The sequence below is a fragment of the Dendrobates tinctorius genome, unplaced genomic scaffold, assembly GCF_039654945.1.
Source record: "Dendrobates tinctorius isolate UK_male_01 unplaced genomic scaffold, ASM3965494v1 ptg000049l, whole genome shotgun sequence".
Lineage (NCBI taxonomy): Eukaryota > Metazoa > Chordata > Amphibia > Anura > Dendrobatidae > Dendrobates > Dendrobates tinctorius.
The window spans coordinates 26,963,126-26,988,512 of NW_027361717.1; the positions used below are offsets into that span (position 1 = coordinate 26,963,126).

A 25,387-nucleotide genomic window follows, 5' to 3' on the forward strand; every position below is an offset into this window, starting at 1 on the left:
CACACAGCCTCTGGGTGAAAAAACATTTGTTCATAAATGAAGTAAAATACGGTTTTACATATAAATGTATAATCTGGCAACAAACAGTAATAAGTATCTCTCACAGAGCACATGAAAATTACATGTACACAAATATGTTGTTGGAAAAAAATTTTTTATATAGCATATATTAATCTTCGGACATTGCTGGTTTCTCACATTTAATTCTCCTTTTATGAGGAAACTAATCCATAATAGAGAGTTATAAAAAATATTAATTGATTTTATAAGACGAAGACAAATGTGAGAAATACATCTCATGCATCAAAAAGCTACATACATACCATATTTTTCGGATTGTAAGACACACTTTTGTTTCCCCCAAATTGTGGGGGAAATGGGGGTGCGTATTACAATCGTATAGTGATAAAATCGGGGGGAAAAACTTACTTTTGCGGTTGCAGTGGCGACTGCGGTAGCGATTGCGGCGTTAGCGATGGCCGCGGCGGCTGCTGAGCAGCCTGGTACATCTCAGGGTCTCCGGTGTGGCAATGCAGCAGGCCTGGAGCTGGGGGTATCGCTGCGGGTTAACCGGCGGTTACGCGGGCGGGATAGTGCAGGTCGGCGCCATGACAGTTCCGGGAACAGGCTGTGAGTTTCCGGTTTCCGATGGAATACCGGTATAACAGCCTGTGTCTGCAGGACTACAAGAAAATGGCCGCCGACCCGGCACATGCGCAGATGGAGCTCGGTCACTGAATTCGATCTGCGCATGCGCTGCGGCTAAAAGCTGGCAGAAGGATCAGGAGCCTCCGCTGCACACGGAGCCCTAAGGCAGAGGAGGGAGAGAGGCATGTTTCTCCTCCTCCTCGTTTGCAGGGATGGGTATTGATTGGTGGCGGGATCTGTTGCTGGGCTGCCTCCATCAATCAGGTATCTATCCCTGCAAAATGTATAGTGTAGCACAATGGGTGTATTCTGATGGATAATGGGGTTGTAGCCATATTAGGGATAGTGCCCAAAGTGTTTATTGCAACTGTGACTACCACCTTCCTCATCTTTCAGAATACACCCATGTATACAGTACATGGGTGTATTCCTAATGATGAGGGGGGTGGTAGTCACTACTACACACACTGCACTGTGATTCACAGATCCCCATAACAGTGCGTCATCCACAGATCCCCATAACAGTACGTCATCCACAGATCCCCATAACAGTACGTCATCCACAGATCCCCATAACAGTATGTCATCCACAGATCACCATAACAGTGCATCACCACAGATCCCCATATCATTGCGTCACCAAGGATCCCCATAACAGTGCGTCACCAAGGATCCCCATAACAGTGCGTCACCAAGGATCCCCATAATAGTGCGTCACCAAGGATCCCCATAACAGTGCGTCACCAAGGATCCCCATAACAGTGTGTCTCCACAGATCTCCCATAACAGTGCATCACCATAGATCCCCATAACAGTACGTCATCCACAGATCCCCATAACAGTGCGTCATTCACAGATCCCAATAACAGTGCGTCACCACAGATCCCCATAACAGTGCATCACCACAGATCCCCATAACAATACGTCATCCACAGATCCCCATAACAGTGCATCACCACAGATCCCCATAACAGTGCGTCACCAAGGATCCCCATAACAGTGCGTCACCAAGGATCCCCATAACAGTGCGTCACCAAGGATCCCCATAACAATGCATCACCAAGGATCCCCATAACAGTGCGTCACCAAGGATCCCCATAACAGTGTGTCTCCACAGATCTCCCATAACAGTGCGTCACAGATCCCCATAACAGTGCGTCATTCACAGATCCCCATAACAGTGCGTCACCACAGATCCCCATAACAGTGCATCACCACAGATCTCGCATAACAGTGCGTCATCCACAGATCCCCATAACAGTGCGTCATCCACAGATCTCCCATAACAGTGCATCACCAAGGATCCCCATAACAGTGTGTCTCCACAGATCTCCCATAACAGTGCGTCACAGATCCCCATAACAGTGCGTCACCACAGATCCCCATAACAGTGCATCACCACAGATCCCCATAACAGTGCGTCATCCACAGATCCCCATAACAGTGCGTCACCACAGATCCCCATAACAGTGCATCACCACAGATCTCCTATAACAGTGTGTCTCCACTGATCCCCCATAACAGTGCGTCATCCACAGATACCCCAATAACAGTGTGTCTCCACACATCTCCCATAACAGTGCGTTATCCACAGATCCCCATAACAGTGCGTCACCAGAGATCCCCATAACAGTGTGTCTCCACACATCTCCCATAACAGTGCGTCACCACAGATCTCCCATAACAGTGCGTCATCCACAGATCCCCATAACAGTGCGTCACCACAGATCCCCCATAATAGTGCGTCACCAAGGATCCCCATAACAGTGCGTCACCAAGGATCCCCATAACAGTGTGTCTCCACAGATCTCCCATAACAGTGCATCACCATAGATCCCCATAACAGTACGTCATCCACAGATCCCCATAACAGTGCGTCATTCACAGATCCCCATAACAGTGCGTCACCACAGATCCCCATAACAGTGCATCACCACAGATCCCCATAACAATACGTCATCCACAGATCCCCATAACAGTGCATCACCACAGATCCCCATAACAGTGCGTCACCAAGGATCCCCATAACAGTGCGTCACCAAGGATCCCCATAACAATGCATCACCAAGGATCCCCATAACAGTGCGTCACCAAGGATCCCCATAACAGTGTGTCTCCACAGATCTCCCATAACAGTGCGTCACAGATCCCCATAACAGTGCGTCATTCACAGATCCCCATAACAGTGCGTCACCACAGATCCCCATAACAGTGCATCACCACAGATCTCGCATAACAGTGCTTCATCCACAGATCCCCATAACAGTGCGTCATCCACAGATCTCCCATAACAGTGCATCACCAAGGATCCCCATAACAGTGTGTCTCCACAGATCTCCCATAACAGTGCGTCACAGATCCCCATAACAGTGCGTCACCACAGATCCCCATAACAGTGCATCACCACAGATCCCCATAACAGTGCGTCATCCACAGATCCCCATAACAGTGCGTCACCACAGATCCCCATAACAGTGCATCACCACAGATCTCCTATAACAGTGTGTCTCCACTGATCCCCCATAACAGTGCGTCATCCACAGATACCCCAATAACAGTGTGTCTCCACACATCTCCCATAACAGTGCGTTATCCACAGATCCCCATAACAGTGCGTCACCAGAGATCCCCATAACAGTGTGTCTCCACACATCTCCCATAACAGTGCGTCACCACAGATCTCCCATAACAGTGCGTCATCCACAGATCCCCATAACAGTGCGTCACCACAGATCCCCCATAACAGTGCATCATCCACAGATCTCCATAACAGTGCGTCACCACAGATCCCCCATAACAGTGCATCATCCACAGATCTCCATAACAGTGCATCACCACAGATCCCCCATAACAGTGTGTCTCCACACATCTCCCATAACAGTGCGTCACCACAGATCATCATAACAGTGTGTCTCCACAGATCTCCCATAACAGTGCATCATCCACAGATCACCATAACAGTGCGTCACCACAGATCCCCATAACAGTGCATCACCACAGATCTCCCATAACAGTGCGTCACCACAGATCATCATAACAGTGTGTCACCACAGATCCCCCATAACAGTGCGTCATCCACAGATCCCCATAACAGTGCGTCACCACAGATCCCCATAACAGTGCATCACCACAGATCTCCCATAACAGTGCGTCACCACAGATCCTCATAACAGTGCGTCACCACAGATCCCCATAACAGTGCGTCATCCACAGATCCCCATAACAGTGCGTCATCCACAGATCTCCCATAACAGTGCGTCACCAAGGATCCCCATAACAGTGTGTCTCCACAGATCTCCCATAACAGTGCGTCACAGATCCCCATAACAGTGCGTCACCACAGATCCCCATAACAGTGCATCACCACAGATCCCAATAACAGTGCGTCATCCAAAGATCCCCATAACAGTGCGTCACCACAGATCCCCATAACAGTGCATCACCACAGATCTCCCATAACAGTGTGTCTCCACAGATCTCCCATAACAGTGCATCATCCACTGATCCCCCATAACAGTGCGTCATCCACAGATACCCCCATAACAGTGTGTCTCCACACATCTCCCATAACAGTGCGTTATCCACATATCCCCATAACAGTGCGTCACCACAAATCCCCATAACAGTGTGTCTCCACACATCTCCCATAACAGTGCGTCACCACAGATCTCCCATAACAGTGCGTCATCCACAGATCCCCAAAACAGTGCGTCACCACAGATCCCCATAACAGTGCGTCATCCACAGATCCCCATAACAGTGTGTCACCACAGATCCCCCATAACAGTGCGTCATCCACAGATCCCCTTAACAGTGCGTCACCACAGATCCCCATAACAGTGTGTCACCACAGAACTCCCATAACAGTGTGTCTCCACAGATCTCCCATAACAGTGCGTCACAGATCCCTCATAGGAGTGCATCATCACAGATCTCTCAAACAGTGCATCACTACAGATCTCTCATAACAGTGCGTCACAACACATCTCCCATAACAATGTTTTTCATTCATCATAGGTGTAGAAAAAGACATGGGCCACACATCTAAAATCATAAGTTGAGCTAATGCCACTAGGCAAAATGAAACTAAACATGAGGTTCTTAGTTTAACATTCTAATTAGACTGTATGAAGTCGCTAGCACATGACGGCGAACCTCTTAGGCTGGGATCACACATGCGAGTTAAACGGCCGAGTCTCGCATGGTAATACCCAGTGCTGCAGCCGGGACTCAGGAGCGGGGCGTGCAGCTCCATGTATTGCTATGCGGCTGCACGCCCCGCTCCTGAGTCCCGGCGCCAGCACCGGGTATTACCTTGCGAGACTCAGCCGTTTAACTCTGTGTGATCCCGGCCTTAGTGAGCAAAAATAGGTGGAACCCCTTGCCTTGCAGCATGGGTACTGTAGGGCACCAGATACCCACCTGCTCATTTTCGTTGTGGTGGTCGGCACATTACTCCACAGCTTTATGGTTACAGTATTTAAAGTTATGGACACATTCACCGTCACTTGGCAGTAGGCTTTATATGTCTGATCATAATGTTACCGTAAACTAAAAACTTCTTGTTCAGATGAATACAGTACATTTTTGCTTAACCCCACTAGATCAACTTGTTACCGTATTTTTGGATGTGCGGCCCATGTCTTTCCTACAGCAATAGTACCATATTCATTCATGCTCTCAGTTGCCCCATAACTATGAATGACAGAGTTGACAGTTGTTTTAATACTGTATTTTGTTGCAGAAAAATACCGTACAGTTGGCTGCTGCATATTGTGCATGTTTCAAGCATGTCAAAGCAGAAAAGGCTTGCATACAAAATTCCCTTTAAACTGGAGGTTGTAAAATACGCTAAAGAGCATGGGAACAGAGCAGCGGAGCGACATTTTGGACCGCCTCCAACTGAAAAAATGATAAGAGAGTGGAGGAAACAGGAGGATGAGCTGCAAAAAGCAGGAAAAAGCAGATCTGGTCTTCGTAGGCGTGGTGCAAAGTGGCCAGAGTTAGACGTGGACGTAAAAGAGTGGATCATACGCCTCAGAAATAATGGCCTTTCGGTCTCAACAAAAATGATCCTATTCGAAGCCAAGCGGATTGCTGCTGAGAAAGGCATCAATGACTTCACTGGATCATCATCATGGTGTTTCAGATTCATGAAGAGATGTGGCCTTGCTATGCGCACCAAAACTAGAATTGCCCAAAAAATGCCACAAGAATATGAAGCCAAGATTCTGTCATTCCACAAGTTTGTAATTGACAGCAGAAAGAAAAATGGTTATGAATTAGGCAAGATTGGGAATATGGATGAAGTCCCTCTAACCTTTGACGTGCCATCCAACAGGACTGTTGATGCAAAGGGTGCCAAAACCGTAACGGTAGAAACTGCAGGACACGAAAAAAACCACTACACAGTTGTGTTGTCCTGTTGTGCCGATGGCACGAAACTGCCACCAATGTTAATCTTTAAAAGAAAGAACATGCCCAAAGAAGCTATCCCACGAGGAGTTGTTGTGCACATTCACGAGAAAGGATGGACGAGAACAGAATGAGATTGTGGGTTGACAAAGTGTGGTCCAAACGTCCTGGAGGGCTTCTGAAAAAAACATCCCTGTTAGTGCTAGACCAGTTCAGAGCACATATTAGTGAAAACACAAAAAAAGTGTTTAAAGAAGTGAAGACCCATCTCGCGGTAATTCCAGGGGGGCTTACCAGCCAGCTGCAACCTCTCGATGTTTCTATAAATAAGCCGTTTAAAGTCTACATGCGAGAAGAGTGGAATAAATGGATGGCTGCTGGCAATCATGACCTGACACCGACTGGACGCATGAAGAGGCCCACTATCACTCAAGTTTGTGAGTGGGTGAAAACATCATGGCAATCAGTGAAGGATGAAACAGTTATACGTTCACTCAAAAAATGTGGGATTAGCAATGCCTTAGATGGCACCAAAGATGGTGCGCTATATGAGGACAGTGAAGAAAGTGAAACCAATGATTGTGAGGACCTGAGCTTCGTAGACTCTGACAGCAGTGATGAGGAGTTCCTGGGATTCTCTGACTAGAAGATTGTGCTGTCTGACGATTAACGTTTCTCCCCAATTGTTAGCCAGAACATGGTTTTTGCTGTTACTTACAGTACATGGGACTGTTCTTACATGTTACCCACAATGCTGCTGTTGACTGCTGTTGAGTCTACTATGTTAAAATAATATTTTGTTATTTAATTAAAGGTTTTTGCACATTATTTGACTCAAAATATTTTTTTTCCTATTTTCCGCCTCTAAAACCTAGCTGCGTCTTATAATCAGGTGCGTCTTATAATGCGAAAAATACGGTAAGTACTCTAGATGACATTAGTTTCTCACATTAAATCCCTCTCCCAAAGGGAAATATCCCATAGTGCAAAATGCAAATCAAAATATATATATAAATGCATTACGAGAGGGGTAAATGTGAAAATATATATATATACCTCATGGCTCCAATAAAGGCACATTAATGAAAATTGCTACCAGAAAAAGGATCACCCAGGGTCCCCCTGACGTGCATTTCGAGGAGATATCTTCCTCAGAAGGGGTGCTGCATGGTGAGAAACCAGCAATGTCCGAAGATTAATTATGCTATATAAAAAATTTTTTCCAACAACATATTTGTGTACATGCAATTTTCATGTGCTCTGTGAGAGATACTTATTACTGTTTGTTGCCAGATTATACATTTATATGTAAACCGTATTTTACTTCATTTATGAACAAATGTTTTTTCACCCAGAGGCTGTGTGTTTCACTGTCATTTCATGTATGGTCTGCCGACTCTGTTTTATTCCATGTTATGTGTCCTAATAAAAATATGATCTTTTATCCTAATTGGAGGACCTTTTTTCTTGTTTGTTCCCTCAGGAAAAGCATACCCCCCCACCACGACGAGCCTCAGACACCCCCTTTTTTGTATCAACAACACCGGCCTGTCTGGGTTCCTCCGTCCGCAGTGGTGGGACCTCCTCTCTAGCGAGGACATCTGGGAGCACATTTTGTAAATGTCTTTCCCTAAGGCGTCTATCCACCCGGATGGTAAGGGACATGGCGGCCTCCAGCGACCTGGGGGCGGCGTACTGCACCAGAGTATCCTGCAACTTTGGATACAAACCCTGCACAAATTGACTCCTAAGTGCAGGGTCATTCCACTGAGTATTAGTGGCCCATCTCCTAAACTCTGAGCAGTACTCCTCAGCGACCCGGGCTCCCTGTTTACGCCTACAGATTCGGGATTCCGCCAGGGCGATGCCATCAGGATCCCCATACACAAGCACCAAAGCCGCAAAGAACTCATCCACGGACTCTAAAGATGGAGAATCGTCCGGTAGGGAGAAGGCCCAGGATTGGGGATCCCCTTTAAGAAGGGACATAATGATCCCACCCATGGCTCTTCACTCCCTGATGAACGAGGGCGAAGCCTGAAATACAATTTACAGGCTTGTTGAAACACCAAGAATTGATCTCTCCCTCCAGAAAATCTGTCAGGGAGGGATATCTTGGGTTCTGGCTGAGCCTGTCTCTGAACCAAGCCCCCAAAGCCCACCAACTGCTGCAGTTGCTGCACCAACTCACCGCGCAGCCCCCTAATCTCATCAGTAAGGGTCTGCAGCATTTGGGCAAAGGTCTGAACTGGGTCCATGACTCAGCAGAAAAAAAAGTTGTTGGTTGGTGATAATGTCACGTGGACCCGTCCTGTGTGATGCAACCAGCAGGCCGGTAACTAAAACAACAAGACGCGGCACGTGACACTGTCCTGTGTGAAACGGCTTGCAGGCCAGTAACTAAAACAACAAGAGAAGGGGAAGGGAACAACAGTTACAATGGTGGGCCCTGCGATAGGGACAGGGGACGTGGAGACCTCCTGCACTCCCCTGAGTCAGTGTCCCTAACGCTCCTAATGTTCCCTATGCCGGTTCCGCACCGGGCGCCGATCAGGAATCTGTCGCCCTAGCACACCCTACACCTATCCCTTGCTAGGGAGCTGGGTGGCGCAGGCACTGGCCCCACCGCTCCACTAATACACACTAAGGAAAACCACAAACGGGGAAACACCAATTAGCTTTACTCTGTTGCACTTGCTCCTGGCAACAGAGTCCACCACCAGAATGCAGCTCTCCTCCTGAATCGCTGCCACTAAGCTCTGTCAGAGCTACAAGGAAATCCCCTATGACTCCTTCCACACCTGGGCTAAGACAGTGCTGCAAGGAACGCTCTCCAGCTCCTTCCTCCACCAAGGATGGTTGAAATGAACACTATCACCAACACTGATTGCAACACCTGTGACTCTTTTATAGCAGAGCCAGCAATCACACCTGCATTATAATTATGTGCACTTAACTAAAGAAACTAGAGTGCAATGGCGCTCACCACCACCGGGGGCAAACTTAGAACAAACGACACCACAGTGCAATAATCCTAATGGCCACCGGGGGTAAAAACCAAACTTAAGCACAGCTTATGAAAAAAAAGGTTACCTGTGCTTTTTATCAGTCCTGATCCAGCATGGATCATGACAGCCTGGGATTGCTTTGGTGCTGGTAAAGTGGGAGATTTGTACAAGGTAAAAGGGATTTTGAATAAGGAAGGTTGTCACTAAATTTTGCAACGCCTTTCCACAGCCTGTGGATAGTGCTTGATTGGAGCCAATTTCATCCTACAACAGGACACCTCCAAATTATGCAAGAACTATTTAGGGAAGAAGCAGGCAGCTGGTATTCTATCTGTAATGGAGTGGCCAGCACAGTCACCAGATCTCAACCCCATTGAGCTGTTGTGGGAGCAACTTGACCGTATGGTACGCAAAAAGTGGCCATCAAGCCAAACCAACTTGTGGGAGGGGCTTCTGGAAGCATGGGGTGAAATTTCTCCAGATTACCTCAGCAAATTAACTGCTAGAATGCCAAAGGCCTGCAATGCTGTATTTGCTGCAAAGGGAGCATTCTTTGACAAAAGCAAAGTTTGAGAAAATTATTATTTCAAATAAAAATCTTTTTTTTTGAACCTTGTCAATGTCTGGACTAGATTTTAAATTCATTTGGCAACTCATTTGATTAATAAAAGTATAAGTTTTCATGGAAAACACAAAATTATCTGGGTGATCCCAAAATTTTGAACGGTAGTGTAATTTAAAGTCTGGTATCTCCATCACATGACTCACCTATCTGTGGGCTAAAAATTGTGGCATTTTTGTAGCTCCATTGAACTGTTTTTGCTGGATTTTAGTCTAGTTATAGACACTATTTTGCTGTTTTTAAACAAAGTACAGTCCAGATATTTTAAAGTGTAGTATCTCCGCTACACACCTCACCTATCTGTGTGCTAAAAATTGTGTCATCTGAGGGCTCCTCTAAGATGGTGAGCGGCGATGACATCATGATCAGCGTCATCATCCCGCTTCTCTGTGTTCTGAAACACTCTCTGCTCACAATCAAGGAGGATGCATTGCAGGCAGAGCACGATGAGATGAATCAAGGAACCATACAGGGTGATTACACACAGCCCAGCCTCATGTCATTTCAACGTGGATTGGCTGACAATGAGGAAGAGGAGGAGGAGGAAGAACAGGAGCTATTTTCATGCACTATAGACGGAACTACAAGCACAACTGTCATACCGTCTGTTCAACGTGGATGGCCTGAGGACGGGGAGGAGGAGAGTATGGTCAGTTGTCCTCTTGGTGAGGACGTGGAAGTCTTGCCTGTTAGAAATCTGGCACACATGGCTGACTTTATGTTGCCTTTCCCGTGACCCTCGTATTCTCCAAATTTTGGGTGACAGTCATTACTGGTTGGTGACACTTCTAGAACTACGCTACAAGGAGAACTTTCAATCTCTTCTTCCAGAGGCAGACAGGTGTACCAAAATGGTACAGTACCAGAAGGTCATTGTTGCGGATTTATTAAAAAAATTCCCATCTGAAAATGCTGGCGCCTGAGGTCACAGTTCGTTGGTCAACCAAGGAGTACAGGAGAGAGAGACACAACTCCAATCCAGCAGAGCCAGGGGAACACTGGCAAAATTCTGGGAGAGTTTTCTCAGACCCTCCCATCGCAGTGGCCCTGAGGCGCGGGGTACTATCACAAGGAGTGCAAAGTTTTGGAAGATGCTGAGGGAGTACCTTGCTGACCGTACCAACGTCCTCCGTGATTCCTCTGTGCCTTATGATTATTGGGTATCCAAGCTGGACACGTGGCATGAACTGGCTCTCTACGCCTTGGAGGTCCTGGCCTGCCCTGCTGCTAGCGTTTTGTCAGAGCGTGTTTTAGTGCCACCGGTGAAATTATAACTGATAAGTGCATCCGCCTGTCAACTGAAAATGCAGACAGGCTGACTCTTATAAAAAGTATCAAGGGCTGGATTTGGCCAGACTACTCTACACCACTGAATGATAACAGCGAAACATAACCTCAAATCCAGTGTCATTTTTTGGGAGGTATATTCCCATGCATCTCTTCACACCCACACATGGGTATATGCTTTCTGATTTTGGCTATTTGCTGTTATCCTCCTCCTTCTCCTCATTCTCATCAGCCACCACCACTAGATCACCATGGTGGCCGTGGTCCGTGATGCAACAGCCACGTTATTGTGTTAAAGAGTGTTTATGATGTCCGTAAAAAAAAACTTTACATGGTATGTTGATGTGTACCCCCCAGGGGGAAAAGTTTGTCATCCCGTGCACTTAGTGTAAGGGCATTACAACCATAGGAGACCCGCTTCTTTAAATTGGGAAAAGATTTTTAGTAGGCAATCCTCCACGTTTCTTCCAAGGGGTATTGGGGTGCATCAAAATTTGTGGCAGACCTTGCATTCACTGCATAGGCAAACAGTATGAGACAGCCACTTCCTAATAATGTGAACATTGTTCTTTCGTCAGCTTCAACAATGCAATTCTCCACTGCCAGTTCTTCAGCCACAACACTGATATTTTCCACTGCTGGTTCTTCAGGCTCAACACTGCAATGCTCCACTGCCGGGTCTTCAGCCTCAACTATGCAGTGCTCCAATGCCGAGTCGTCAGCCTCAACACTTAAATGCTCCACTGCTTTGTGTTCAGCCTCAACACTTAAATGTTCCACTGCCGGGTCATCAGCCTCAACTATGCAATGCTCCAATGCCGAGTGTTCAGCCTCCACACGTAAATGCTCCACTGCCAGGTCATCAGCCTCAACTATGCAATGCTCCAATGCCGTCTCTTCAGCCTCAACACTTAAATGTTCTACTGTTGGGCCTTCAGCCCCAATACTGCAATGATCCACTGCAGTTTTTTCAGCCTCAACACTTCAATTCTCCAATGTAGTTTCTTCAGTCTCAACATAGCAATGCTTCAATGCAGGTTCTTTAGCCACAACACTTGCACTCACTTGATGAGTAAACATTATTGGAGTACCAAATGAATAATAGGAACTTTGGTTTCATGTGGCCATCCAGGACGTCTCTTCAAACGGTTATTGGGGTGCGTCCAAATTTGGAGTAGGACTTGCAATCACTTCAATATTATGGGAGTACCAAATGAAGAATGGGAACTTTGGTTTTATGTGTTCATTCAGTACATTGGTTCATAGGGTTATTGGGAAGCGTGTAACTTTGTAGCAAGGCGGGCCTTGCAATGCATAGGCAAACAGTGTGGCAGTACAAAATTTCTAATAATGGGAGCTTTGGTTTCATGTGGCCATCCAGTACGTTGGTTCAAAGGGTTATTGGGGTGCGTGCAACTTTGTGGCAAGGCGAGCCTTGCATTCAATACATTGGCAAATACTATGGGAGACCCACTTTCTCCTAATGGCAACCTTTTTTTCATGAGACCCTCCTGTACTTCTCTTCAAAGGAGTATTGGGTGTATCTAAATTTGGTGCAGGGCAGGCCTTGCATTCAGTGAATAGGCTAACAGTATGGCAGTACCAAATGAAAAACATGGGAACTTTGGTTTCATGTGGCCATCCAGTACGTCAGTTCAAAGGGTTATTGGGGTGCGTGGAACTTTGTGGCAAGGTGGGCCTTGCATTCAATGCATAGGCAAACAGTGTGGCAGTACACAATTTCTAATAATGGGAACTTTGGTTTCATGTGGCCATCCAGTACGTTGGTTCAAAGAGTTATTCGGGTGCGTGCAACTTTGTGGCAAGGCGGGCCTTGCATTCAATACATTGGCAAATACTATGGGAGACCCACTTTCTCCTAATGGCAACCTTTTTTTCATGAGACCCTCCTGTACTTCTCTTCAAAGGAGTATTGGGTGTATCTAAATTTGGTGCAGGGCAGGCCTTGCATTCAGTGAATAGGCTAACAGTATGGCAGTACCAAATGGAAAACATGGGAACTTTGGTTTCATGTGGCCATCCAGTACGTCAGTTCAAAGGGTTATTGGGGTGCGTGGAACTTTGTGGCAAGGTGGGCCTTGCATTCAATGCATAGGCAAACAGTGTGGCAGTACACAATTTCTAATAATGGGAACTTTGGTTTCATGTGGCCATCGAGAACATCGGTTCAAAGGGTTATTGGGGTGCGTGTAACTTTGGGGCAAGGCAGGCATAGGCAAACATTATGGGAGACCCACTTTCTTATAATGGGAACATTTTTTCATGAGGCCCTCCTGTACATCTCGTCAAAGGGGTATTGGGGTGCATCCTAATTTTTGGCAGCCCTGCCACTCACTGCATAGGCAATAGCAGGATAGGAGACCCACTGTTTAAAAGCAACAAAGCATAGCCGGCTGATGGTCCTTTAAGAGTATTAATACTGCCTGATGCCCCTATAAAAATAGGCTTTGTGACTTTCAAAGTCCCTCCTTCATAAAGGAAACAGGATGTGTTTGATAATGTGTCACACACAACTTGGCCAGCTAAGGTTGTTAAGTGATAAATGACATTTCCCTGTGAATATATTTGTACTGGTTGAAAGCAGTGTTAAAGTTGAAAAATGCATCAAAAGCACTATGTGTGAACATAGCCCAAGTGGTAACATAGTAACATAGTAACATAGTTATTAAGGTTGAAGGGAGACTTTAAGTCCATCTAGTTCAACCCATATCCTATCCTAACTTGCCCTAACATGTTGATCCAGAGGAAGGCAAAAAAAACCCATGTGGCAAACAGTAAGCTTCACATTGGGGAAAAAAATTCCTTTCCGACTCCTCATACGGCAATCAGACTAGCTCCCTGGATCAACGCAATATTAAGGAAACTAGTGTATATACCCTGTAATATTATACTTTTCAAGAAAGGCATCCAGTCCTTCTTAAATTTTAGTAGGGAATCACTCATTACAACATCATATGGCAGAGAGTTCCATAGTCTCACTGCTCTTACAGTAAAGAATCCGCGTCTGTGAGTATGCTTAAACCTTCTTTCCTCCAGACGTAGAGGATGCCCCCTTATCCCCATCACAGGTCTAAGAGTAAAAAGATCATTAGAAAGCTCTTGGTATTGTCCCCGCATATATTTATACATTGTAATAAGATCACCCCTAAGCCTTCGATTCTCCAAACTAAATAACCCCAAGTGTAATAACCTGTCTTGGTATTGCAGACCCCCTAGTTCCCTAATAACCTTGGTCGCTCTTCTCTGCACCCGCTCCAGTTCAGCTATGTCTTTCTTATACACCGAAGACCAGAACTGTACACAGTATTCTAAGTGTGGTCGCACTAGTGACTTATATAGAGGTAAAATTATGTTCTCCTCATGAGCATCTATGCCTCTTTTAATGCATCCCATTATTTTATTTGCCTTTGCAGCAGCTGCCTGACACTGGCTGCTAAATGTGAGTTTGTCGTCCACCCATACACCCAGGTCTTTTTCAGTGACTGTTTTGCCCAGTGTTTTACAATTAAGCACATAATTATACATCTTGTTCGTTCTACCCAAGTGCATGACCTTATATTTATCCCCATTAAAGCTCATTTGCCATTTATCAGCCCAAGCTTCTAGTTTACATACATCCTCCTGTAATATAAAATTGTCCTCCTCTGTATTGATTACCATGCAGAGTTTAGTGTCATCTGCAAATATTGAAATTCTACTCTCTATGCCCCCTACAAGGTCATTAATAAATATGTTAAAAAGAAGCGGTCCCAAAACTAACCCCTGTGGTACCCCACTGCTAACCGTGACCCAGTCCGAGTGTGCTCCATTAATAACCACCCTTTGTTTCCTATCCTGAGCCAGCTCTTAACCCACCTACACATATTTTCCCCTATCCCCATTGTTCTCATTTTATGTATCAACCTTTTGTGTGGCACCGTATCAAAAGCTTTTGAAAAGTCCATGTACACCACGTCCACTGCATTCCCTTGGTCCAGTCCGGAACTTACCTCTTCATAAAAGCTTATCAGATTAGTCTGACAGGAAAGGTCCCTTGTAAACCCATGTTGATATTGGGTCATGAGGTTATTCTTCTCCAGATACTCCAGTATAGTATCTCTTAGAAAACCCTCCAGGATTTTACCCACAGTTGAGGTTAAACTTACTGGCCTATAATTTCCAAGTTCAGTTTTTGTCCCCTTTTTGAATATTGGCACCACATTTGCTATACGCCAGTCCTGTGGTACAGACCCTGTTATAATGGAATCTTTAAAGATTAAAAATAATGGTCTATCTATGACTGTGCTTAATTCCTGCAGTACTCGGGGGTGTATCCCATCCGGGCCCGGGGATTTGTCAATTTTAGTGATTTTTAGACGACGCCGTACTTCCTGCTGGGTTAAGCAGGTGACATTTAACTGAGAATTTTATCCCTGATCATGTTATCCGTCATGGGATTTTCTTGTGTAAATACTGTTGAAAAAAAGTCATTTAGCATATTGGCTTTTTCCTCATCCTCATCCACCATTTCACCCAGACTATTTTTAAGGGGGCCAACAATATCATTTTTTAGTTTCTTACTATTTATGTAGTTAAAGAATATTTTGGGATTATTTTTACTTTCTCTAGCAATGAGTCTCTCTGTCTCAATGTTTGCTGTCTTGATTTGCTTTTTACAGAATTTATTTAATCTTCTGTATTTAGTTAATGCCTCATCACTACCTACTTGCTTTAATTCTCTAAATGCTTTATTTTTATTTCTTATTGCGCCCCTTACAGCTCTATTTAGCCATAGTGGTTTCCTCCTATTTCTAGCATGTTTATTCCCATATGGTATATATTGTGCACAGGTCCTATTCAAGATGCTAATAAATGTCTCCCATTTTCTTTGTGTATTTTTATGTCTCAGGATATCGTCCCAGTTAATTGCACCAAGATCATCTCTCATCCGTTGGAAATTTGTTTTCCCGAAGTTTAGTGTCCTTGTAACCCCTCTACTACACATCTTATTAAAGGATACATGAAAACTTATTAATTTGTGATCACTATTACCCAAGTGACCCCCAACCCTTACATTTGATATGCGGTCTGGCCTGTTGGTTAATATTAGGTCTAGCAGTGCCCCCCCTCTTGTTGGGTCCTGAACCAGTTGTGAAAGGTAATTGTTTCTCATAGTAGTCAAAAACCTATTACCTTTGCTGGAATTGCAGGTTTCGGTTCCCCAATGTATTTCAGGGTAGTTGAAGTCCCCCATAATAATGACTTCTCCTTGAGTCGCAGCTTCATCTATTTGCTTTATGAGGATATTCTCTGTTGCTTCCATTATTTTTGGAGACTTATAACAAACCCCTATCAGTAATTTATTATTTTTCCCCCCTCCCCTTAGCTCTACCCACAGGGACTCTACATTTTCATTAGGATGATTTTACATATAAACACACACCTCCCCCTCGTTTATTAGTACGGTCATTTCTGAACAGACTATAGCCCTGTAAATTAACCACCCAGTCGTGGCTCTCATCCAGCCATGTCTCAGATATCCCCACCATGTCATAATTATGTTCCAACAACATTAACTCCAATTCCTCCATCTGTTGGCGAGGCTTCTGGCATTAGTATACATGCACTTTATGTATCTCTCTGTACCTCTATTCTTTCTTAAATTAACTGTTCCACCCCCACCCCCAATGTCATTATTTGTGCCCAGGTCTCTATCTGCACTGTTTTCCCCTCCTATAAAAGGAATACCCTCCCCCCGTCCCTAGTTTAAACACTCCTCCAACCTTCTAGCCATTTTCTCCCCCAGCACAGCTGCACCCTCCCCATTGAGGTGCAGCCCGTCCCTAGCGTAGAACCTGTTGCCAACTGAGAAGTCGGCCCAGTTCTGCAGGAACCCAAACCCCTCCTTCCTACACCAATTCCTGAGCCACTTATTAACCTCCCTAATCTCCCGTTGCCTCTCTGGCGTGGCACGTGGTACAGGAAGTATTTCCGAAAATACCACCTTGGAGGTCCTTGCTTTAAGCTTACAGCCTAATTCCCTGAAATCATCTTTAAGGACCTTCCACCTACCTCTAACTTTGTCATTTGTGCCAATGTACACCATGACCGCTGGATCCTCACCAGCCCCTCCCAGTAATCCCAGTAATCTGTCAACCCGATCAGTGATGTGTCGGATTCGAGCGCCAGGTAGGCAGCACACCGTTCGACGATCCCTGTCTTTGTGACAGATTGTCCTATCTGTTCCCCTAATAATTGAGTCTCCCACTACCAGAACCTGTCTGGCCTGCCCTGCTCTCCTATTTCCCCCTTTACTGGAGCAGACACTCCTCCGGCTTTCAGAGGACATGCCTTGCTGCAGCAGTGCTACTCCTGCACTAACACTCCCCTCATCTGCCAACTTAGCAAACCTATTGGGGTGTGCCAGATCAGGACTAGCCTCCCTGGTGCTCTTCCCTCTACTCCGCCTTCTAACTGTCACCCAGCTAGCTGCTTCATTGTCCTGCAGCTCCAACCTAGCATCCCCCTCCTCATCTATCCCATTGAGCGTCTGCTCAGTGAGCAGAAGACTCCTTTCCATATTGTCTGGAAGGAACATGTGGAGGAACATTTTTGTTTTGGGTTATTCATTTTTCCTTACGTAGAAATCATTACCCTGGAAAGGATGTTCCTTAACATATTTCCCAGGAAAATCCATTTTGGTTTTGTTTTTGTATGTTTTATTGCGGGCCTGTAAAAGTGGCTTTACACTACACTTTCCCAGGAAAATCCATTTTGTTTTTGTTTTTGTATGTTTTATTGCGGGCCTGTAAAAGTGGCTTTACACTCTGACTACACTATTCACAGCAGTGACCTAGGAGTCAGAAATGCTTCCAGGGGTCTTCCCCATGATGTTCCCATGAAATTTCAGCACTGTTCCCATCGATTTCAGATGTTATCAGACCCTAAAAAGACCCCCCGGGGGGTTGCAGCAAAAAAGGTCGGGTTTCCCATAGACTTACATTGGGCTCGTCGCTCCAGCCGAGCACCGGAGCATTACAATTTGCTTGACCCGAGCAACGAGCACTCGAGAATTTTAGTGCTCGCTCATCACTAATCTGCAGTAGTCGTCGTTAGTATTGCTTACAATAATCATTTATTATGGTTTTCTAATGTGTCCATACAAAAAACATTGTATGTACGTGATTTTTGGATAATCTATCCATGAAAAATAACAAGTCAAGTTGGCAACCCTGAAGAGTGGCCACTAATGGGACACATTGCTCACCCCATGTCTGGTTGGTCTGAAAGAAGTGAGAGAACAGCAGCTGAATAATGACTGGTAATTGGCTGTAGGACTCAAATGGCATAACCACCTCACAAAAGTTTTGGCACACCGAGCACCGACATTGTTGGAACATTGCCAGTACAGGAGGTGAGTAAAACGTGTTTTCCAGGACGTCCTATCCTGACAGCATGATGGGGTTTGTCCTTTCATCCTTACCGGGACAGGAAATGCATGAGAGGTTAAAGGTCCCCTCCCACGCCCACACTCCAGTGTTTTTCCTGTCCCTGTAAGGACAGGCACGAGAGACGACGCGGAGGAAGTTAGCCGTGGCATCCAGCAAGGAGCTTACCCAAGATGAGGTCGACGGGCCCAGGGGGATCGGGATCCACACGGCAGCTCCCCCCATGAGACGGTCCGGGGCAGCACCCCTCTAAGGGGGGGTTCTCTGCCAGGTGTCCCGTGGAGCATGGCTCCGGGACTTGGAGCCACTTCCCCTCAGCGGGGCTCTCGGCTCCCGCCGCCGCAACGCCGCATCATCCGGAGGAGGCACTGGAACGTCGGTGGCCGCGTCACTTCCAGGTGCCCGATGACGACTTCCGGTTGTGTCACGGGCATGGGCGCATCAGAGACGGGCGGACGCGACGGAGAGCGGAGGCGACCGGTGGAAGGTAGGATAAAAAGTCGGGGAGGGTCGGCCATACAGGTCTGCTGCAACCGCATCACCACCATGGAAAACACCGTGAAAACCAGTGATCAGCCTAAGCCAGCGTCCGTAAGTAGGGGGCACAGTGGGCAGTATATACTTAAAAGAAAGGAGCTTTAATAAAAGAACTCCTGTGCTTTATATTAAGGAAAAAACGGCACCAGCTTTCGCAGCATCAACCTCCAGGACATCGGGCTGACCCAAATACCTCATCTGTTCCAGCAAACTACCGGGGTTGTGGTAAAAACCCCTATGTGAAGAGTGCACCCTTAGGATCATCAGAGGCGAGCAGGCCTCTTTCCTTGCAGAGATGCGCACAATGGTCAGAGAGGAGGTCTAGACCTCCGTCTCCGGACTGCTACCGGCTCAGTTTTCAGCCAGGCTGAGGCTAAGAGACCAAGATGGGAGTCCGATCAGTCATCAGATGAAGAAATCCAATGTACGAATTCGGAGGAAGAGGGCGAAATCACCTCAGAACCCCTGAAATAGGGAAAAGATACCTCTTCTCCTCAGAAAACACGGACAAGCTTCTCGGCGCTGTGAGAAGCATGCAGATTGAGGAAGCCCCAAATACTCAATCCATCCTGCATGAGATGTTTGGGGGCCTAAGAGCTAGGATCCGTCAGATCTTCCCAGTTAACGACCATATCCGTTCAGTGATTCTGGAAGAATGGGAGGACGCCGAGAAATGACTGATTGTGCCTCGAGACTTTAAGCTTTGACTACCATTTAACCAGGAGGATATTAACACTTGGGATGAGGCTCCTAAGATCGACTCCCTGGTGGCCAGTGTGTCAAGGAAGACTTCAATTCCCTTGGAAGATTCCTCAAGCCTCAAGGAACCCATGGATAAAAAGGCCGACGTGCTACTAAAGAGGGCTTGGGAGGCCTCTGCGGCAGTTATGAAAGCAAACATAGCCGCCACATCGGACGCCAGGTCCATGCATCTGTGAATCGACCACTTAGAGCAGCAATTAAAAGAGAAAACCCCTAGAGGCGATATCTTAGAAGGCCTTCCCCTGTTAAGGATTGCAACTGGTTTCCTGGCGGACACTTCAGCTGAATCCGTGCGACTTGAGGCCAGGAATAATTCTTTATCCAATGCGGCTCATCAGGCCATATGGATGAAGACCTGGTCAGGGGACTACCAGTCGAAAAATAAATTATGTGTCATATCCTTCTCAGGTGGGAGAGTTTTTGGGCCGGCCTTAGATAAGATTCTGGAGAATGCCTCGGACGACAAAAAAGGTTTTCCCGAGGAAAAACCAAAAAGACATTTTCCCCTTCAAAGATTCCGTCCTTACCAAAGACAGGAATATAGGGAGAAGGGGAAATCATTGCGCTGGGAGTACACGAAGGGGGGGGGGAAAGTAGGGCTCCCCCGTCTCGCTCCGGACAAAGTTCCAGAAGCAGGAGACAATGACGCCATACCTGTAGGGGGTCGCCTCAGACACTTCGCGAAGGCATGAGAACTCATCTCCCAAAACCAATGGATTCTCAATACTATCTCCAAGGGCTATACCATCGAATTCACAGAACCCCCCCAGCATGATTTGTGGTTACAAATCCCCGGTCCAAAACCCTGATAGATCCTATATGGGCAGACATAAAGACCTGCTAAGGTCAGGGGTAGTGGTTCTGGTTCCAGAAATAGAGAGAGGTCAGGGCCACTATTCAACCCTCCTCACAGTAAAACAAACTGTCGGGGGAGAGTCGGACCATTATAAATTTAAAGCCATTAAATCAATGGATCCAGTACAAAAGATTCCGAATGGAGTCCCTAAAAACCACCATCCCATTGATAGACCGGAACGCCGCAATGTACACAATAGATCTAAAAAAGTGCATACTATCACGTTCCCATCTACCCTCACTGTCAGAAGTTCCTACACTTTGCACTAAAATTAGGAAGCAGGTACTACCACTTTCAGTTTCAGGCTCTTCCTTTCGGCTTGGCTTCAGCACCTCAGGTTTTTACGAAGCTAGTCGCCGAGATCATGGCACACTTGAGACAAGACGGAATAATCATCGTGCCATACTTGGATGACTTCTTCGTGATATCTCATTCAGCATCGGAGTTCAAGGAACAGCTAGACTCGGTAATTGCCACGCTCGAAAACCTAGGCTGGATCTTGAACAAAGAAAAGTCAGACCTGCAGCCCGGTACCCAGAAGAAATTCCTGGGAGTCATGTTAGATTCCAGAAGAAGAATCTCATTTTTACCGGAGGAAAAAAAGAAATCCATCATGTGCAAAGTTCACCAGCTAAGGCGAGATCGAATATCCATAAGAACCACAATGAAGATCCTGGTTACCCTGACAGCATGCATACCCTGCATAATGTGGAGCCAGGCTCAGACAAGAAGCCTACAAAGGGAGATCCTGACAAAATGGGACAGACGGCAGTCCTCTCTGGACAGGGAGATTCGGCCATCCCCAGCCTTGAGATCATCTCTAAAGTGGTGGATCAGTCACAGAAATATTAGCCAGGGGGTGCCTTGGATCCTGTCACCATGCGTAACTATCATCACGGACACCAGCAGAGACGGATGGGGGGCCCATATGGAAGGAAGGTACCTGCAGGGAACATGGCCTGGAAACATCAGCTCACAGTCCTCAAACTACCGTGAGCTACGAGCAGTTTGGGAGACGCTAAAACGAAGCAGGTTGAGTCTACGGGACCAAAATATAAAGGTCATGTCAGACAACGTGACCACATTAGCCTTCCTATGCCATCAGAGGGGCCCAAAGCACGGGAAGCTTCAGGATTTAGCAGCCCACATCCTCACTTGGGCAGAGAACAACGTTCATTCCTTGTCAGCGGTACACCTAGAAGGCTCCAATAACAACATAGCCGATTATCTGAGCAGACAGGAAGTCCGAGCCACCGAGTCGGAACTAAAAGAAGAAATCTTCATAGACTTGTGCCATTGGTGGGGAACCCCCCCAGCTGGACCTCTTCATGACAAAAAAGAACACCAAGCTAAAGAGATTCTACTCCCTCAATCCAGCGGACCATCCGGAGGGGGTCAACGCCCTGAACCAGAGTTGGGGAGTGGGACTGCTATATGGCTTTCCCCCTATCACCATAATACCGAGAGTCCTCAGAAAGATCCAAGAAGAAGGAGCCTGGGTGATGCTAGTCGTTCCCTTTTGGCCCAGGCGAAGTTGGTTCCCCTCATCAAGAAGATGGCTCAGGATGGGCCCTCCATCTGCCGACGGCAGCGGATTTGCTTTCCCTGGGCCCAGTTCGGCACCGAAATCCGGAAAACCTACAGCTGGCAGCATGGATCCTGAGAGGGAGGTCCTAAAATCCAGACACCTTTGCGACCAAGTGATCTCCACGCTGCAGGCTAGCCGTAAGCCAGTTACGAGCACAATATATCATAAAATTTGGAAGAAGTTCTGCTCAGAAGGTGGTAATACCCCCATAGACCTGTCTCGCCCAAATATCCCTCAGATCCTTGACTTCCTGCAGGCAGGATTTAAAAAGGGTCTAAGTTCAAGCACATTGAAAGTCCAGATAGCAGCTTTAAGTACTTTCTTTGATTTTTTCCTCGGCTTCTCATCCATGGATAGCACGGTTTACAAAGGCCATCCAGAGATTGAGACCCATGTTAAGGAAAACAGTCCCCCCATGGGACCTAAATCTGGTACTTAACGCTCTATGCAGACCCCCTTATGAGCCAATATCCAAAATAGACGTCACAAGGCTTACACAGGCTTAGCCATCACCTCAGCCAAGCGGCTGGGCGAGATCCGGGCCCTGTCAGTCCAAAACCCCTACATCCTAATCTTAGAGGACTGCATAATACTAAAATTAAACCCAGAATTCCTCCCCAGAATCTAAACCAGGAGATAGTCCTATCCTCATTTTGCCCATTCCCAAAAAATGATAAAGAAAAACTTTTTCACTCATTGGACGTCAGACGAGCGGTCACACGCTACTTAGAGGTCACGTGAGAGCGGCGACCGGACACAAAATTGTTTATCCAGTACGGTGGTAAAAATAGGGGTAGAGGTGCATCTACACACACCCTAGCAAGATGGATAATATCAATTATCGCCTCAGCGTACGAGGATTACCTATACCAGAGGGGCTTAGGGCCCATTCCACTAGGGCAATAGCGACGTCATGGGCAGAGAGGGCAGGAGCCTCAGTAGAGCAAATATGCAGGGCCGCCACCTGGTCTACACTAAACACTTTCTGTAGACACTATAAATTGGACACGCTAACGGACAGCCAGACGACCTTCGGTCATAAGGTGCTACAAGCATTAGTCTCACCCTAAACGAATTCCTACTTTGGTATTCTCCATCGTGCTGTCAGGATAGGACGTCCTGGAAAACGGAGATTAGACCTACCGGTAATGTTATTTCCAGGAGTCCATCCTGACAGCACTGGTAGTTCCCACCCGATGATTTGTATTGGTGGTAATATGCTTGTACTAAATCTAAATAAATAATAATTGCATCCATACTGGTGTAGTACTTGTGAAAATCACTGGAGTGTGGGCATGGGAGGGGACCTTTAACCTCTCGTGCACTTCCTGTCCCGGTAAGGATGAAAGGACAACCCCCATCGTGCTGTCAGGATGGACTCCTGGAAATAACATTACCGGTAGGTCTAATCTCCGTTTTTGTCTTGCTAGGGGGAATATAGTATTTAAGAAGTGGTTATGTCTACTTATTTCTGTTCCTTTATATTATTATTGATTTATTCATAGCTTACCTCTGTAATCCGGAAGCGCATATGATGACACATAATATTAAAAATCTTTATGGGATTTTCAGAAAATCCTTTTACATAAGAGGGTTTGAAAAAATTGGGATATGAGTAAAGAAAATTGCGAGCAGGGAAGGCAAAGGTTAAGTTGTGAAATTCTCCATAGCGGAACAGAATATTCATAATTGAGCTGCTAGCCGTCTTGTGAGTTTTTAGGAAGAAGATGTTGTTCTTGGGTTGACAAAATTTTGTATCTTGTTCTCTCCTGAGAGCAGATTCCTGAATTAAAGCTGTTTCACTTTGTGTTCTTGATTTTAAAATCATTAACACTTCCTTCCACCTCGGCACTTTAAATCTTTCAGACAATTGACCTTTGTGCAAATAACGCAAAAGTTCAGATACAATATCTTGTTCTCTGACGTAATTGTTGTCATCTCTTTCAAGGCCATAAGTAACTCCATCTCCATTATTGAAGGATAACATACTTTGTGTTAAAGGAATCTCGTTTGTTTTATACCTGTATGAGAGTCAAGATTTGAGGCACATTATAAATACAGTAATAGCCATATAAGTTACAGTAATATGTCTGATAAATTCACAAACTTCTTAGTTGCTAGATCTGAAGAATATCAGATACTGAGTTTGATTTGCTGATGGTGCCTTTTACTTCTAGAAAAGAATCTGGTTTGGCCTAATGTCCTTAACTATGTGGCAAGATTTGTTAAAGGGAACCTGTCAGCAGGATTGTGCACAGTCACCTACAGACAGTGTCAGGTCGGCGCCATTATACTGATTACAATGATACCTTGGTGATGAAATCCATCTTGTGGTTGTTGTTTAATCTTTAATCTCTTTATTTTCAGCTTTGAGTTAATGATATGCTCGTGCTCCGGAGCGGCCTGTGGGGGTCTTCATGTGGTGCTCTGATTAGGTATTCATGCATGTGTATGGCTTCTGACAGGTCACTGCCTCTTCCAAACTGTTACTGCGCAGGTGCAGCCACCACCATTTTGAGACAGATTTTTTTTTAACCCCTTTCCGACGTCGGTCGTAATAGTACACCGATGTCGGACAACCTCCCTTTGATGTGGGCTCCGGGGGTAAGCCCACATCATTCCCGGGACATGTCAGCTGTTTTGAACAGCTGACATGTGCCCGCAATAGCCACGGGTGGAATTGCGATCCATCCGCGACTATTAACTAGTTAAATGTCGCTGTCAAACTCTGACAGCAGCATTTGATAAGCTTTTCTGGCAATCGTGCCAGAAATACGCACACCGGTTACCCGCGTCACGTGATCGCGGGTCATCGGTGTGTTGGCATGACACCCGGAGGTCTCCTGGAGAGGTCTTGTTGTCAGTGCCAGATTGCTGTGAGTGCCACCTAGTGGCCAGCGCTCATAGCAAGTCAGCAGTTCTTCTGACCATTGCCTCTATGTAGCAGAGCCGATCGGGTTGTAGCAGCTTCTAGTCTCCCATGGAGACTATTGAAGCATGCCAACAGTAAGAAAGAAAATGTTTTTAAAAATGTAAAAAAATAGAAAAAAGTAGAAAAGTTCAAATGATCCCGCTTTCTCCCCATTCAAAATAAAACAATAAAAATAAAATCAAACATACACATATTTGGTATCACCGTGTTCATAATCACCCGATCTATCAATAAAAAAAGGATTAACCTGATCGCTAAACGGCGTAGCGAGAAAAAAGTAAAAA

At 46.0% G+C, this 25,387-nt stretch overlaps 1 pseudogene; it reads right to left on the minus strand.

The window, feature by feature from the left end:
• The window catches only part of LOC141091171 (galactose-3-O-sulfotransferase 2-like), a 132,943-nt pseudogene that overhangs the window by 35,124 nt on the left and 72,432 nt on the right, over positions 1 to 25,387 (minus strand).